Genomic DNA, 17,699 nt, shown 5'->3' on the forward strand with positions numbered 1-17,699 from the left:
CAAAGACTAGGTTTGGTGCAGTTGTCTAAATAATCTTATCTCAGGTTTGATTTTTCCTGATTTTTCCTAACCCACTAAACCTAACATTTTTAGTGATTTTTTTTTTTCCTTTTCAACTTCAACTTCAAACTACCAAACCAAAGCCTCTTTCCTTCTATTCAGCTCTGCTCAGAGAATGATAACTACATTAACACATGGGTTGAGTTTGAGCAGCATCCTGACTGCAAGATCATGTCCTCTCTCTCAGTGTGAAGCTCAGCGTGCGTGTGTCTGTGGTATTGCTGCGGTCATGCTTGGGAGGTTTTCATCTGCCGAAGTCTGTTGACTAAATCCTACAGAGATGGAGATGCAGGGGGAGAGGAGGAGGACGTGAAGAGAAAACACAAAGATGAAGAAGTGAAAGAGGACAGTGGTGAAGAGAGGTGTTTTTTTAGAGAAATTAGATCGTTCCTGAGTGTGAGCCTGGCTCTGTGCTTCAGTCTAATGGTGATGGATGGCCCACCACTCTGAAACAATGGAACGCATAGAAACGTACAGGAGAGGAGGCAGACATGCCACCACGCAACAAACACTGAATGAATCCTTACAGCCTCGAACAGATTCTTTGTAACCTGAAGTGGTTGTGAGGATTGGTTAAATCAAGCCAATATTCCTACATGTTAGTCATGTGTGTGGGTGGGGGAGTAGGGGGTGACATGAAACAGCAAGTTGTGTTTGAATGAAGGAAATCACAGTAAATTTGGCAGGCAGCGACACAGTAACCAACATCATAAAAACCTCCACAGGCTCAGACCGGATTTGTTACGGTCCAGGTAGCTATTAGAGGAAAAGCATGGAGCTTAGATTTTCAAATCCCTGCTCTGAAAACAAGAGAAAAAAATAATAATATTGCAGCAGACCGAGCTAAATGTGATAAAGGACAGCTGACAAAGGTTAGGTGCTAAATCTTATGTTATCCCAATCATCTGTAATCACCAGACTGTTCAAAAACTCTACCTAAATGTAAAGATATATACAAATTAAAAACAAACAAAACCCACTTTTTTAAGCTTTTTAAGGTCTATTTTCCAGATACAAAAGGATTCAGATGCAATAATGAATTAAAGGTTGTTTTTATTTCTGTTCACCAAATATTGCGTATTTGGTTGTAGAAATACAGTGTGGATCTGACATGGATGTTGCATCACTTTAGCTGAATGTGAATGAACAGAGCCTTAAAATTTAGAAATACTCTGGATGTGTGATGTTTAAAAAAGAAGACGTAAAAAAAACAGAGCCTTAAAATTTAGAAATACTCTGTGAAGTTTAAAAAAGAAGACGTAAAAAAATCTGACAGTGTAGCAGATCATCATGATTTAACATTACACACATCAAGAAATGTGCAATTTTATGGTAAATGTATGAAGAAGTGGAGTCAGCAGAAAATATGACTCAGTGGGAAGTTTTGAATGGTATGCGAAAAGTAGCCGTCCTTGCTCAGTTTAATTGGACTCATAAATGGAAATATAACTAACATAATATGCAGTGTGGCCTTGGTTTAGAGAGGTTTCATTTTATATTTAGAATATTTATCAAAAAATAAATCCCTAAATGAAGTTTGGACAAAGACAGTTGCCTTTATCTTAATGTTTTATTAAGAATCTTTAGAAATTGAAAATCTAGAAAAACATATTTCTAGAAAAGTTGGAAAATGCAGTTAGAAAAAACAACTCACGTTTGTCATATCTGACTAAAATACACTATGAAATAATGACTATAACTACAATTCAATTCAAAGGCAGTGGCTTTAAAGGGAAATGTTGGAAAATGCGATTGTCTGGAATTCAATTCAAAGGCAGTGGCTTTAAATGGAAATGTTGGAAAATGTGATTGTCTATAAGTGATTTCAGTTGAAAACACATTCTCCTGCGTTCCACTAAATAAATTGTTACTGTTTGTGTTTTAATGAACAAATTATCACACACAGTGTTGGTTGAATAAAAAAATACTTGGGGAAGTATAAACTTAAACACTTATTATTTGACTTTCACGTCTTGTTAAACAGTACGTTTATGTCCATACTTTTGTCCTCTGTCCCTCTGGGGCATATTTCTCAGTTTTCTTTGTTTCTGTTTCAATGAGTGCTGCAGATGTCACTGCTTTCATGAAAGTTAGCCCTGGCTGACATCCTGTCTGACCCAGTGTTTCTTCCTGGCAGGAGACGCAGGTGCTGTTCTAGCTGCTGTTGGCCAAGAGTCCAGCAGCTGAATCATTTTTCTCCATCTGTTTCCTTGTCGCGTTGCCATTGTCTAAATTACTGGTCTGAACCGACGGTGGTCTTTTCCTACACTTTTCAATTGAGCTTTTATTTATTTTCCAAGTGTCTCAGATAGCAAGGGATATTATTTTGCTTTATTGATGTATTTTGATGCCTACCACATTTAGCTGCATAAATCTGTCCTGTGATTGATTGCTGATTACTTAGACATAACCATATTTTTCATTGATTAGGTTGGGGACTTTGTTTTTGGCACAGAGACGTGAAATCTGGAGAAATTGGACTAATTCCCAGGTACCATTTAACAGCTTCACCAGACAGTTCCACACTTTGAACAGCAGAATAAAGAGAACCGGTGATAAATCAGAACGTTTGAAGATTGGCCACTAGTGAGAAGAAGGAAGTGATATATTTAAAGGTTAAAAAAAAAAGAATTGTATGAAGTGGTCTAATGAAGGTGTTGTGAGCCTCTAAGACAGTTGTCAAAAATGATTTAAAGGTCAGTGCGCTTTCTAAATATGCAGTGCCGAAATATGTATACAATTAAATATTTGTGTTATTATAATAGTTATTATAATTTATGCAGTGCCGAAATATGTATACAATTATATATTTGTGTTATTGTGTATCAAAATATAAATTCAAGAGAAGAATTAACCTAAGGCTTGCAGATTTTTAACTTAACACTTTATGCGTGGCAGCATAGTTAGTGAAAAGGCAGAAAGCTTGCAGATTTTTAACTTAACACTTTAAGAAAAGGCAGAATTTGCCTTAAAATTTAGGAAAATAAATCCATTTTGGTGAGGAGACACAAGTTAGCATTTGCTGGATGTGCCTCACAATCTTGTTCTTGGGTGGTTCTATTGTAGTGTGTATTTGTCCGTTCATTTATTTTTCTGCAGAGGGTTTTTTGCAGGTTTGTGCTCTGTTTTATTTGTGCAAACCCCAACCCAAGGGACAATAGGAATATGCAGTAGTGGTCATGACAGACTTTGTGGAGAACAGGACTTTTGTATCTGTGGATGGTTTGCTCTTTAAACCTTTCATGAAAGGTTTCCTCCAAAGACTGGAAGCTTAGAGGTCAGATTTGATCTAGTCAAAGTTAGTTTTCTTTCTTATTAATGTGAAGTTTTGAAAAAGGAAGGTTAAAAAAAAGTTATTTAACATTTATGCAATGTACTTAAGGTCTGATCTTAATGCCACAAGGCAAAAAAAAAAAAAAGAAAAAGTGTAGTTCTCCCTCCAGCAAAGAGAACTGTTAAAAGAGAAAATGTGGTGTTTGTGCTACAGAAAACTAGAGATTTTATGTCTCTGTCTCTCACGGCTTTATCCCTTTTTTTAAGTTCTCAGAGATTTGTTTTCTATTTCACTTGTTTCTCTATTGATCCAACCTGGCAACCTGGCTGTAGGCTCTGCTAAGTAGATGTCCACAGTGTCAGTCGCAGTCTGTGACACACATATACACTGTTGTGCACGCAGACACATCCACGCACAATGGCCTTTGTCTGACTCTGTCATTTGGCCAAGGGCTATATAATGTGCAACGTGCATGTAGGTGTGCAAGTGTGTGTCCTATGATTAAATCATGCCATTCCTTCCCGTCTTCACACTGATTCCCTGCATACGGCTCTGTATTTCAACCCCATTTTATTGCCTTTTTGTCTTTTTCTCTTCCCTTCTATTTTACAAAGATCTGCTCTTGACAGTACCTCATACTATTGCTGACATTTTTCCCATAATCCTCCTGTTCCAGGAAGTTAAGCCCTGCAGGAGCCAGAGTGACATTTAAGAACTGCTCTCTAAGCAGGATAGTTTCGACTGCATAATTTTACATAGTGAGAAATACAAAAAGGATGAGAAGATGAAGGTATTTGTAAATCCAGATTCTCAGTAGTAACAGTAATAAAACAGTAATAAAAAAGATTAATGTGGAGTTATATAGGACAATAAATTAATTTCGGTCTATCACACACTTTCATATCCTTTCACTTTCCTGTTTGTGTACTGGCCAAACACAATCTTAAATACATTCTCACATTGACCTGCTTAAGATTTTAGACTGAAAAATGCTTGCATTGTTCAAGGTTACTCAGGCAGAAGAACTCTATTGATTCATGATCATTTTTGCCCAAATATTCTTTCTCAAGCACAACTCATTGAGTCGTCGACTTTACACAGATTGGATAAATTGTGAATCAATATATTCAGTGTCATTGAAGATGCATATTTTGACAACAAGATCTGTCCTCAAGCAGCACATTTTTAGAAACGTGCTGCTTCCAAGAACTCCAAGAAGTGGTTCTTTGGACTGAACCAGGCTGCAATCTTAGGGCAGTGTTTTTTCTTTACTTTGAATTTAGCTTCAATTGAAGGTGTCAGTTCTCACAGCCTCACTCCTCTCCCAGGCCTGTTTACACATTTGGCACACCTTTTTTTTCCAGTAGAATTGAGTGTCTTCTTATAAACTGCATTTTCTTTTCCATTTTCAATGAAATGTCACTGATTTGCGGCACTGTTGACTACACTTTGGCTGTCATCATGTTTGTGTATGGGAGAAAAAAAACAAGAAGGAGGAGAAATGAGATGAAATGTGGTTAATGTGTGCTACAAGGCCGTGTCTGAGAGAGATGCAGCCGATTCAATTAACACAGGAGGTGAAGATTACATGTTTGCAGAAGCTAAATGTCAGTGTCAGCCAAATTAATTTTAAAATGGTTTCAGCATAAAAGTACACCTCTGCTCACAACCGTTCGTAAAACGAGGCCCGATTCTGCAGTTTCATTTGTATAGCTCTGATTCCAAAGAATAATTTAAAAAGAATGTGGAGATTTGCTCGGTTACACCTTCTCCAGCCTCTGCCTACAGATTCTAAAACCTTCTGAAATGTCCTTGTGCCGTGCACTCCATATATTCATCCAGCAGTCTGAAATCCCCTCAGCTTTTTAGTTTTAAACCTGAAAGGCTTATTAGTGCTCTGTCTAAGTGTGTATGTCTATTTGTGCAGATTTTATCTCCTCCTTCCTCTCATCCCTCACTATCTTCCTCTGCATTTTTCTTTCCTGCCCACACAATCCTCTGCTCCGAACCACCTCCCCTTCTAAGTAACAGCCCTTGGGCATGAAAAGTTTTACTGATGTGCATTGGCAGAGTTTGTGTGTGTGTGTGTGTGTGTGTGTGTGTGTGTGTGTATGTGTGTGTCTGTTGGCAGACCTTGAGACCTGTCAGAATCTCACTGTGTCAAATGAGGATGCTGGCAAACTGCCGACCCCTTACCTCTCTCCTCTAACACTTGTCTACATGTACATACACACACACCCTCTTTTAACCTCACTACCCCCTCTCTCTCTCTTTCTCTTTCTCTATCTCTCTCTCTCTCCCTCTCTCTCTATCAATCATGCAGCCCCACACAGTTAAGTAGTCCCAGTGCAGTGACCTAAACTGGGCAGAGATCTAAGCACCTCGACCTCCGGCTGCTGCTAACTAACCCCCACAGATAGTCTTATCAGTTTGGCAGACTTGGCCCCGGATTGAAGGACCTGGTCGTGGACCAGGTGCCCCCCACCTGTTGGGAAGACATGCCATTAAACTGTCAACAGGTTAACTTGTTGCCCATCTTCTGCTTTTTAGCCAGGAGTCATTACATCCACACGATGCTTCCTTTTTTCTTTTCTTTTTGTACCATCCACACAATGCTTCCTTTTTTCTTTTTTTTTTACCTTTACTGTAGCTTTTTTCCTAAAAACGAACACAACATCTGGTTGTCAGTTGATTGCTGCATTGCTGCAAATGTTTATTGACTAATTATGCTCAGAAATAGAGAGAGACACACTTTCAAATTTGCTTCACACAGATGAAAAGAACATTCTATCGCATGTGCTGTGTGATCACATGACAGGATCAAATGTCCAGAGCAGTCTGGTTTCTGTGGAAAGAAGGAGGGCCAAGAGTTGATCTCTATCTCCCAGACCTACGGTCTATATTTCACCAGTGTTGCGTAAAAAGTCTGAGGCAACTTGGAATGGCCTCATGGAGGACATCTCTCCATGGACATGGACATGGACATGCTGCACTACTGAGTTAGTGAGGAAAGTTTTCAGGGTTGACTAAAATAATCAATTATTTGACCAAGTTTAACTTTCATTATTCAGCACACCCTTGCTTTATATGAATTAAAAGGAAATTGTTGACAAGACAAACTCTGGTTATAAATTAATTTAAAAGAGAATCTTTAAACTACTTGGTAACTTTAAACATACAGGTTGTTACAGTGTCAAATATTTTATAATAAAACATACTTTTAAAATATGAAAATGAGGAATCTCCTAAGGTACTTTAATACCTAAATAAATTTAAACATTTTGTGTTTTAAATTAAATTATTTAACGCACAATAAAAGTGTAGTATAATTTAAACCATAGTAACTCATTGGGTTTTATGCAGTAAATGTGCCTAATATGTAGAGTAAGTGCCAGCAGAGAGCTGTGTTCAACAGGCGAGAAAGTAATTGCCTGCACAGCTGCTCTTTGGGGTTTGTAATACCTGTAACTGCGTTAAAGAAAAACTACACATTATGTGAAAATCTTTAACAAAAAATATTTCATGTGTTCTGTGCTTGTGGGGCAGTAAGTTCTCAGGAAAAGAGATGTAAATTACATTATATGGAGCATTGGAGTGCACCTAAATTTCAGCAATTACAGTTTCTTAATTTTCTTTTATTTATGTAATAAAAGCAGGAGAAAATTGCTTTACTTGGTTTGATATTCTCAAGCTTCCACTCAGATGTTTGCTCTCACATCCTGTCATTTCTGGATGTGACTGTGACTTTTCCAAAATGAGAACTTGCACCAAGGAAGATAGATTATAGTCATTGTGTTCCTTTCTTTCTATCAGTTTCTCTCTTTTGCTGCTCTCTCTTTCTTTGCTCGTCTGTCACTTTCTGGTTGCAAGGAGAGCGAATGGTACTAATTTATGTAACTTAAGTGCCTTAAATAAAAACGAGAGAAGAAATATTGTGCAATCATAGAGTACGACAACCCAGAATGATAGATGGTAATATTTTAAGAGAGAGAATTGTACATATGTCGGAGCACTCACTAACATCTCCAGCCTCTCTAATCTCACACTCTTTTATTTACATGCAGTACTGTAGGAATAAACACTGGTTTGAATTCAATGCTCTGTCCTCAGTCACAAATTAGAACAACATAACATTGTAATTACTAGCAAGAAAAAAAGTCCAGAAATAATGTAACATGTTAACATGACCTTGCATCACATTATACTCTTCTTTATCACTTAAGAATAATAATTAAAAAAAGACGAAATCTAATACCAACTGACTGATAATGCCATTGGTATTCTAATTAAAGTTGCATCATCCAGAAAAGTTTTTCCATGGACTATTGTAATTAAACTTGAAACCTCTTACAAGAATTTTAAACCTTTATTTCCTTTTTATTAAATACCAAAACCGGTATTTGCATTTTTAATAATTTCTGGTTTTTGTATATATTTATGCTCATAGTTGTAAACATGGAGATTAGTATTGATCTCCTCATCTTCAGTAACAGTCCATTGGATTAGGTCTTCGTTCTTGACCATTGCTGCCATGACCACTGTTTTCAGTTTATAAGTGCTTTATTAGTGGGAGCTTAAAATGTTTAAAGGGTAGAAGATGCACAAGTGGTGTAAGTATTCGGCTCTGGATTACAAAGTCAAGTATGTGTTTGGTGTTTTCTGCAAACTATTTTTAAGTCCCTTTACTCTGGCAGCAGCAAATGCCACCACTGAGTTTTGGGTGGTGTTGGTTTGTAGTTGGCAACTCGCTGTCAAATGAGCTTTAATGCCACGGCTTTGTAGAACAGGCCAATCACTAAAGGTCCCTGCACAGCATGGAGAGCTGCAGCGGTCATTGCCAATTAGTATGACAGGGAGATTTGCTAACGTCCTTTTCCTTTAACACCAACCACAATCCCAGCACACACTGACGTCTGTGTTACCGTAGGTCTTTCAGGGATCACAGTTGACGTCTCCTGCACTTCAGCTTATAGTGGAACAAAAAGCACACTGGCTGCAGCAGGCTGATAGACATTAGCTTATAGTGTGGTGTAAAATTTAGGACACAAGAGTCTACTTAAGGAGACAAGGCGTCTCCTGGTCTAATCCTTTCAGCTGTCAGAGTATATCTTAAAAAAAAAGTTAATTGGGTTTGCTGGAGGAAAAGAAAATAAATACAAAAATTAGTACACAGTGCCCAGTCAAATTATTTTCAATTTACATAATAGAAGTTTAAGAGCACAATATATCTATCAATATATATTCTAAAGTCTCCCTTTGACCTTATTTGTGCATTATACCACTGTCTACATTTTGCATCAGTAGCCCCCATACTTCTAACACTTATATACTTTATATATTTTTATTCACTTTAAATGTATCACCTTTGTAAAACCATGGACTTTGCCCCTATTCTGCTCATATGTAGTGGCTGCTGGTTGATCTGTGGCGAACCATTGGCTCCAGATTGTGGAGTGAATAATAATCCATAGTGATTAACAAGTTTTCTTCCCTTTGACGTAAATTCAATGACATCCTTAGTCAGGTAGTAAGGTAGCTCAAACCAAAAAAATTAATATTTGCCAGCAAACATAATTTAACAATGTCATTGACATTCAAAATTAAATTTGCGGAAAGAAATTACATTTGGATCATTTACAAAGCGGAAAGAAATTACATTTGGATCATTTATAAAGAGATGTGATAGGAAAGAATGTTTTAAATAAATAAAAAAAAAAACGTTTTAATAATTTATTAGCCTTTTGATCCCTTTTTAAAGCAAAATTATTAATCAAACACATTTTTAAGTCTGGTTAATTAAACCAGATATATTAAATATTTCCAATACTGTTAGCAGAACTAAAAAACTGAGGTCATAAATAACTTTTAATACACATACAGAAAAATACATTTTATTTCTAAAAATATATTCCATTTTATTCATGATCATTCCAATAACTTGACATTTTAAAGGGGATTTGACTTTAGTTTGCAAAGAAGACCTCAGCCAACTAACACACACTTTAGTTGCCCTAATGTTAAGTTGGCACTTTTACATAAACTCTTAGTTTGAAAAGGTCAAGTAACCGTCCTCAGCCAGGAGCTCTTCTGAGCAGCACCCTAGTTTTCCTTTAAGCACCAATAGTTGAAAAAATATGGCAGGGACTATTTAAGAAAATAATGCATAATAACTAACACTTACAGTGGTGAGTGAAATACAGTCTGCAGACACATGCTGTGATGCACAAAAGCCTTGATGATTAATTAATGTAATTGTAATGTAATACCAGAGCTAAAATACCCCTAAAAGGAAATAGATTGGAATCGTCTTTATTGTCATTGTAAAGCAGTAATACAATGGAATTGAGGAATAAGAATAAGAGAATCAGAGTGATTTTACAGAAAAAAAAATCATTTTACATCTGAACTGTATAGAATTTAAACATGGTGACATTCACCTGTGTGCAACTCATTTGCAAACTTTGGGAAACTTTGCAACCACCAGCAGTATGTTTTTTTTTCAAATATCTTTTATTAATAGACACATTTCTTATTTGTTTTTCGAGGTTCCTGTGTCCTTCCAGGGACGGCTTAGCAGCTGGCCACTAATATAATTTTGTCTGGCTTTTATAGTGTCTAATTGTAAAGCCTGTGCTTGAATAACTACAAAATCATAGGCTACTTAACTAAAACAGAGCTGTTACATTTTTACTAATGGTCCCTAAGAAAACAGACTGAGGTGGACCTGGGAGAATATCTCTTTCATTACCTGTGAGTTTGTTCTTAAATATAAAAGTCATAGCAAAATGAATAACTGTCCTGACAGAACCTTAAAAAACACACACACACACACACACTTTAAGAAAGTAAGTAATGTTTTATTCATTACAATACAGAGGCCTAAGCAGATGCTAATGAATGTCTCTGAGTTTTTCTTACATACTCAGAAATGGATTGATTTGTTATGCTGTTTTCTTTTTTAAGATTTAAAGAAAAAACATTTTCTGTAAAATCTCTGTACTAACTCTGTACTGTATTATATAAAAGACACCCTCAAATGTACAGCAGTATTACTAAGGTTCTGGAAGATGAAACCATGTTGTTGTATGATAAGAAATGGTTCGGTCAAGTGTTGGTCAAGTGCATGGTGTAGTAACGTTTTATAACTGATACATCTGATGATATTTTACTTTATTTCATTCAAACCTGCCTATTTGAATTAGCTTAGTTCTACTGACATTAGCATTAGCACTACTTTTATGTAAAGCTTAGTTATTCAGCTCAGCTATCCAACAAAGCTTTAGATTAATATGTAGGTAATCTATGTAGCGTTACTTAGCAATGTAAGAAAGACAGCACAGCTATCTTGTTTTTACCCATTACCTGTCATTGTGTGTATGAATAACCCTGTGTTTGTGCCAGTAACCTTTTTTTTTATTTCTTTCAGTGTCTGAGTCAGTTGAGGATGTCATCACAAGCTGCATGTTACCTCATCTCTTCCTCCTCTTCATCGTAAATGTCCAAGCTGTTGCTATGCAGGTACATCATGTTCATCCCCTTGACATGCTCTACAAGTGAAGGTTGCACTTCATAAAATATCCTCCCAACCCCCAATTTTTAACTCATATTGTAGCTTTCCTGGAAATGCTTAAATGATGACTCAATAGTAACTCTCCTCCAACATGCCTTATTGACCAGAATCCTTAGTCATGTTTTCCACAGACTGGTAGGAGGTGCTCAAGTTGGTTAAAGCAAAACCTCATCTCTGATATCTTAACCATAAAACCTGCATGATACATGGTAAATGTACCAAGTAGATTTTCTGTTATTTTATCTGATTTCTGCCTGACAGTTTAACAATACAGTTAAACATGGGTTGATAATGATTTCAATTATTGACTTTCTACTGTTACCATTTAATAATATGATATTCTTGTGACTCAAGCTGCCAGGGGGAAATTTTCAGGCAACGTGAAAATATTGCGTAGTTTATGTCAGACATGGACACAATTTTAAATTTTGTACAGGCAGATTTTTGAGTGTGTCAAATCTGGAAGGTTATGATTGCACTACTAGCCATTGTTCTACAAATAAGTTTGGCAATTAACCTGTCTCAGGCAACACATTTTTAGACAGGCATTTTTAGCTAACCTAAAAAAAAATATAAAAAATCAACTATATCACCTAACGCAACCATATGAAATTATTGCAGGAAACCATTTGATCTCTGACAGGTATTCTCTCAGCCTCAGCTACAGCCTACTTTCTAAGACATGTCAGCCACTGATCTTTTCCTATATATTCAAGAGCTCTGTGGTTTCTGGTTTGGACCAGTACAGCACTTTTACCCCCCTAAGGGTGTATGTCTGCTCTCGATGACAGAGTCGATGACTGCATTGTACAATAGTCATCTGTCTGTCGGGAGAAAAAATCTTTCTGTTTTTACAAATATTGCTACCCTCATTAGCTCTGTATGGGCTGTGGTTTGGACTTGATCACTGATACATCAGTACAACCAAAAGTATTGTCCTCATTTTGGAAAATAGTATTCTTTTTTGCACTATAAATCAAATACTGTTTTTGTTGGGTCTAATCTCTCCTGTACTCACCTGAAGACAAAAGAGAAAATACCAACCTCTTACATTTTCATTTCAATTTCCAGATATAACCAAGAAGCGAAAATAGAAGTAAATAGTTGCCTTATTGCACTATTCTTTACATATATCTAAATGATAAAAATGAATATTTTAATTACAAATCCCACAATTAGTCACGGGATATTTTTGTCCTATGTAAATCACAGTTTGTTTAGCCACATTCTTAACCCCAGTATAGCTTCATTTGACATCCTGGCTCATGAAAATGTGTTGCATTTACTGAACTTTTTTTAAAAATATGAAAACACTAGTTTTTACAAGGTTGCAATTCTCATTTCACAGAAGAAATTAAAATTCCAATTTAGATTTCCTCCCCAGAATGGGCCACGTCCTTCACCTTGGGAACAACTACCTAAACTATTGAATGTAAATAGACGTTCTGCTCTTCTTTTTTACCACACAGATTGAGATGTAGCAGTTCTACAAAGTTTCTACATCTCATTCTTTAGTTGCAGCAGCCTCAAGGATTCCACTTTTGGATCTGGTAGCCCACCCCTGTAGCATGTCAAACGAAGACCGCTGTGGAACTGACAAAAACAGAAAGCCTCCCCAGCCAAAACTTTTGTTTTTAATTAACAGCAGGGCATAAGGCAGAACAAGCAGGAGCTGTTATATTAGAGCCAACATTCCCTCTGCTAAAATATCACTGGCAGTTCCTCTGCAGTTTATCATCTGCTTTTTTATTTTAAGTCATCTCTCATAACAATATTGTCAGGTGCACAGCATAGCCAGTGATACAATAACTCATGCCCCACTCCTGTCAAACTGTCAAAGGTCATAACCTTGCCCCTTTCTGCCCCTCTCTATGACCTGAAGTATATCAAGTGCTGCACTGTAAAGAATGTAAACTACGGCTAAAACCTGTGGTGGGGGGAAAAATTGATGACTGGGTGTAAGAAAATCCCTTAGGTTTGTACACCTGTAGCCAGCAGATAAGAAAGACGAGGAAAAGAGATGAAGTCCATTTTGGCTCCAACATCAGCGGGAACTAATTGACTCCATTCTCTACAGATGTCTCCCCACTTTATTAAACGATACCTGGCAAATCCCACAATCTGTCATTGTGCCTGTGTCTGGCACTGGTTGAAGAGATAAAGAATAAAACATTAACTCAACCAGGTATAACTCACCTTTTGTTTTAGACGGCTCCGACGTTTTTGCTTTTTTCATTTTGTCTGAATGTCTACTTACGATATTATATTTTATATTAACTCTATATGAGTTTGTGCAGTAGTTGATGATAACAGTTACTGATACCCGTCAAATAAAAACCTTAAATAAGTCATTTATGTTAATTACTTGAACCTCCTAAGATCAGAAGTGTTTAATTTTTCTTTGCTATTTGGGCTGGATTATCTTCTTACATGATGTAGTTCCTGAGAAAATGTGTTTTTAATTTTGATAAAACACAATAATCTTTGCCTTTTATACTGTTTTTCTACAGTACCTTCTACTCTCTTCAGATTATTTGCTGTATGTGCAGGTCTTCGAGTCAGCATTAACTATCTTTGGGAGAGTGGAGTTTTTACGGAAACCATGTGTATGTGACGCTAACTGAAATTGAGAAGTGATCTAAGTTTGATTAATGCCCAGCGTTTGTTATCATGAACCATTCATGAACTTGAACAGGAGTGAGCAGGAGGGCGTTCACAATCTATCTCAAGGACCATTTGACATGATACATGGTTGTTGATAGACACTCGGTGGCTTTTTTTCTGTGATCAAAGCCATGACCTTTCAGTAATTGGATGGTATCTCATACTACTGGGTCACCCTGTCGAGCTGAATCACATTCCTAACCATATATTTTAGAACATTATTCACAGACTCTTAAAGAATGAAATTTTTTTTATCCAGCATCCCTTTTATTGCATTTCGTAATTGTTAGTATATCTGTGCTTTTAGCTTTTCAAAGTAGGAGTTATACTAAATATGTGCCATCTGATTAGGAGGAAACAGCCGAATGTCTGCATTTAGAATGAATTTGACTGCATTTATGAAAAGTTTTGCTTTTACCCTAAAGGTCACACTTACCACAGTATCAAACTCTGATACATAAACATGTTCAGATCCTCCACATTGATCTTTCCCTCTCGGTTGGTTTCTGGCATGCTACGACTGATGAAAAATATTACAATACAACGTCTTTGTAGGGCTTAATAAACCATTTAATGTTTCTCATCTCTCGGGCTGTTCGTTAATTACACTAAAATTGTCTATTCTAACAAGTAACAGTACAATCTGTGTCCAGTGAACACTGCTCCTGCTGACTGTCTTTTTTGTTGTCTCCCTTTTCCTCTGGATAGCGACCTCAACCACTCTGGGATTCTGACACTTCATCCAACATCCAACTTCCCTCTTTGGATGAATCTCTGGTAAAGGTAAGTTTTAGTGGAAAACAAATTAAAGACAATTTCCTGATAATGACAGTGCATATCTCTTCTCCTAATTGAAGCAAAATGAAAAAAAAAGAAGATTATGAAACCATGTTGTTTTTTAGTTTAGATTCCTGAGAGATGCCACAACATGTTTTTATTCCTAAAATCAGAAACCTTTTATGACCATTTTGAAAATTAAAACACACTAAAGTAAACACACTTACCAAGCATTGTGTTCTTTAGTTTCCTTTCAAACTTTGTGTCTGTTGCTAAATTACTTTTTGCCCTGTGCCTCTTGATCCTTAATGCTGACCATCACAGCATGGTGGTGTTATTGGCTGCATTGTAATGCTGTTCAAGTGAATGTTTTTCTTCAGGCATAGTGCACAAAGATATGGTTCCCACAGTACAGTGGCTCTGATTTATAAAGCTGCAGCATGGCTGGTTCAAGGACACTAAAGCTCAGAAAAAATGTACAACTGCTGAGCTTCCATGGAGGCATAATGAGTCTCCTCTGTCTACAGTCTTGTAAATATTCATGCTTAGGATTGGGACATTCAGGTCAACTCTGACTCTGCTCAGCCAAAAAAAAAAAAAACCATGATCATAAGCCTCTTGTATGCACAAAAGCTTCTGTAATGATAAGGAGAAACATTAGCTTTTTAAGATCAGTGAAGAGCACTAATAAAAAAAGCACAATGTTTAAACAGTGACCATCAAAGGCATAGCTAGAAATCTTGAAGAAAGGGAAAAGTTTTTGATTGCTCGTCCTCTGGTCTACAGTTTTTGGCCTCTTTTAAAACAGAGTATAGGTTACACTGTGTTAGGATGTAGGCTAGAATTCTTAATATTCCATGTCTCTTGGACAGAAAAGGGATTGTCCTTTGTGTCTATATTTGACTCCATAAACCAAATATTATTTTGTTTTTTGAAGGTAACCCTGGGTTCCATTTTGTTCTGCAACACATTGGAACTACTGTCCAATGTTAAGGTAAGGTTCTGTATATTCCACGATTGCTTTTAAGGTGGTGCAATGAAGTGTAATTTAAAGAAGAGTTTAGCAATCATTCACAGCACCTATGTCTACTTTAACTTTTATACTGATTCATACTGATCCGTGGTTTCTATTCAGTTTCGGATTAAACGGCAAACTTGTTGACTAACTGTGAAACATTTTGCCATTCCCTCACTCCTGACTTAATTTCGGAGTGACTCCCTCAATCATTCCTGATTACCCGTTTCCCAAGGTCATCCTCTGACTTGTAATAGAGGACACGCTCACTTGTACTCTGCTGCGTCAGCTCCCCCATTGTTTCTTTCCTTTAATGATGTTGAAGTGCGAGCTCATTGTTCACTATTAAACCAAAAGCCATTTTGACCCCTCCCCCTTGTCCCCTTGTCCCTTCAGACATATTGAGACATATCTTACATGCATACAGTAAACTTGCAAGGGCTCCTAATTTAGCAGGTGTGACTGTCGACAGCTTCCTGGTTGGGGCCGGATTTACAGCCCAGCAACATTTTTTTTGGAGGATTTCTTCCACCTCCAGGCACAGAGTGCGACTGTAAAAGCTTGCAGTCGTCACAAAAAGCCACAGAGAGAGAGCAAGGGTGGCATGGAGAGAAAGAACGAGGGCTAACACATTAGAGCATGCAGCACAGTAGTTTGCTACAGTCCATCTCGTTCACAATGACTGAACAATGCAGTCCATCATGGCTTTGTTATAGGTTATACACTAAAAGCTATGACGACACGTATATGGTGCAATCGAGTGCAGTAGATTGCATCCAAATCACCCTCCGTGGAAGTAATAGGTGGCTGGAAGCCATGTCCGCTTAACCCCCCTGAAACCAGACACTGGATCAATATTCACTTTGGTTTGAAATACCACAGCACTGCTCTGAGGGTGTGTTCACACTTGGCATGTTTTGCTTGATTAAAATGAACTCTGGTGCACTGGTTCTGGTCATGTTATTCACTTGAACACGTGTGAATACTACCGTACTGACGTAAAACTTTGACAAGAAGAGGAAACACAGTACACGTGTCAGCATTGCAGTAGTATCAGTAAACACGATTTCACACATTTTGCATAAGATGTGTCTCTTCTTAGAAAACTGTGGATGGTATATTGTGTTTAGTTTGTTCAGTTAAGGTTTTGTATGTGTCTTCTGTAGTTCTTTGAACCTGGGACAGGGTGTAAAAACAGTGACAAACCAGCCCGAAATGGACTGGGTTCATAAGCAGTATGAAAGTGTCAGTGAGAATCATTGGTTCCTTTACCTTTTTTTTTTCATAATAATTTTAGGCCTTTAACTTTGAATCTCTCTATTCTGACGTTTACTAAAGTTCTCGTTGAGGACAAGGACAATGATGAGGAAATCACTGGGAGACAAATTTACAAAAGAAGTGGGCAGAAGTGGATAAAAGAGCAACAATTGCATTGGTTCTGCACAGGCAGCTGGTGATGAGCAAATATTCCCACTCCTATGAAGCATATTGGCACGGATGCCTGGGTCTGTTTTTTTATACGTCTATCCAAAATGGGAATCACTCAGGTCTGTTTGAGGCAGCTGGATATCCAACCCACCATCACCATGGTTCCTGATTGGATATTTAAGCAGCACATTATCGCATAAGTATGTGTCCCATTGAGGGGCTGTGCTCTATTGGTACAAAAATAAATATGTGTGATATTTGCTTGACTAGGTATTTGGGGATGTGGGATTCTTGTACTCTGCCGTTGTAGTTACTCTGTAGCCATTTCTGAAAATTTCAGCTTTTAGTCCTATCACCCATTTGTGAGAGCACTGATGTGGTGTCATTGTCAGGAATACTGTCATGTGAAGCGAGCCATTTCCATATCAAACAGGCTGGAGTTCTATCCCCTGTTACAGTGGCCAGTGACATTTTAGCATCGAGCCGTACTGTCCAAAGAAGTTACATCAAGGGCGACTGGACTGTCTTATTTTGTTGAAGATGTTTCACCTCTCGTCCAAGAGGTTTCTTCACTTCAGTTTGAATATGAGAAAATCACCTTAGACCTTATGTTCCCAAAGTGAACAACAGAAATGCTGCACTTTTTTAAAGATTAATGGAAGTTTATGGAATATTAAAAACTGCGACTGACATCTAGCCACCAATAGGAGCTTGGCATCATCATGTGACCTGGGTGTGTCTGTCACTCTGCTTATTTATTTTAAAAAAGGCACCTGCTTCAAGTATCTAATAGTTCAAATTGTCTTCTAGACAAAAATTCTAAATTTCAGATGCGAAATCATGACTGTTAGATTATCACATACTGTACCGTACTGTATGGTTTATAACCTCAGTTGAACCAGCAATACCAC

At 37.3% G+C, this 17,699-nt stretch overlaps 1 long non-coding RNA gene across 1 annotated transcript in view; it reads left to right on the forward strand.

Annotated features, from left to right (window-relative positions):
- Nucleotides 1–10,961, forward strand: part of LOC112488485 (uncharacterized) — a 41,439-nt gene extending 30,478 nt beyond the window's left edge. The window contains exon 8 of the long non-coding RNA XR_003052569.1: nt 10,761–10,961. This is a non-coding gene — a long non-coding RNA (uncharacterized LOC112488485). The remainder of the gene's footprint in view (nt 1–10,760) is intronic.
- The last annotated feature ends 6,738 nt before the right edge of the window (nt 10,962–17,699 follow it).

This window comes from Cynoglossus semilaevis, chromosome 18 (assembly GCF_000523025.1).
Source record: "Cynoglossus semilaevis isolate Cse_v1.0 chromosome 18, Cse_v1.0, whole genome shotgun sequence".
In the NCBI taxonomy this organism is placed as follows: domain Eukaryota; kingdom Metazoa; phylum Chordata; class Actinopteri; order Pleuronectiformes; family Cynoglossidae; genus Cynoglossus; species Cynoglossus semilaevis.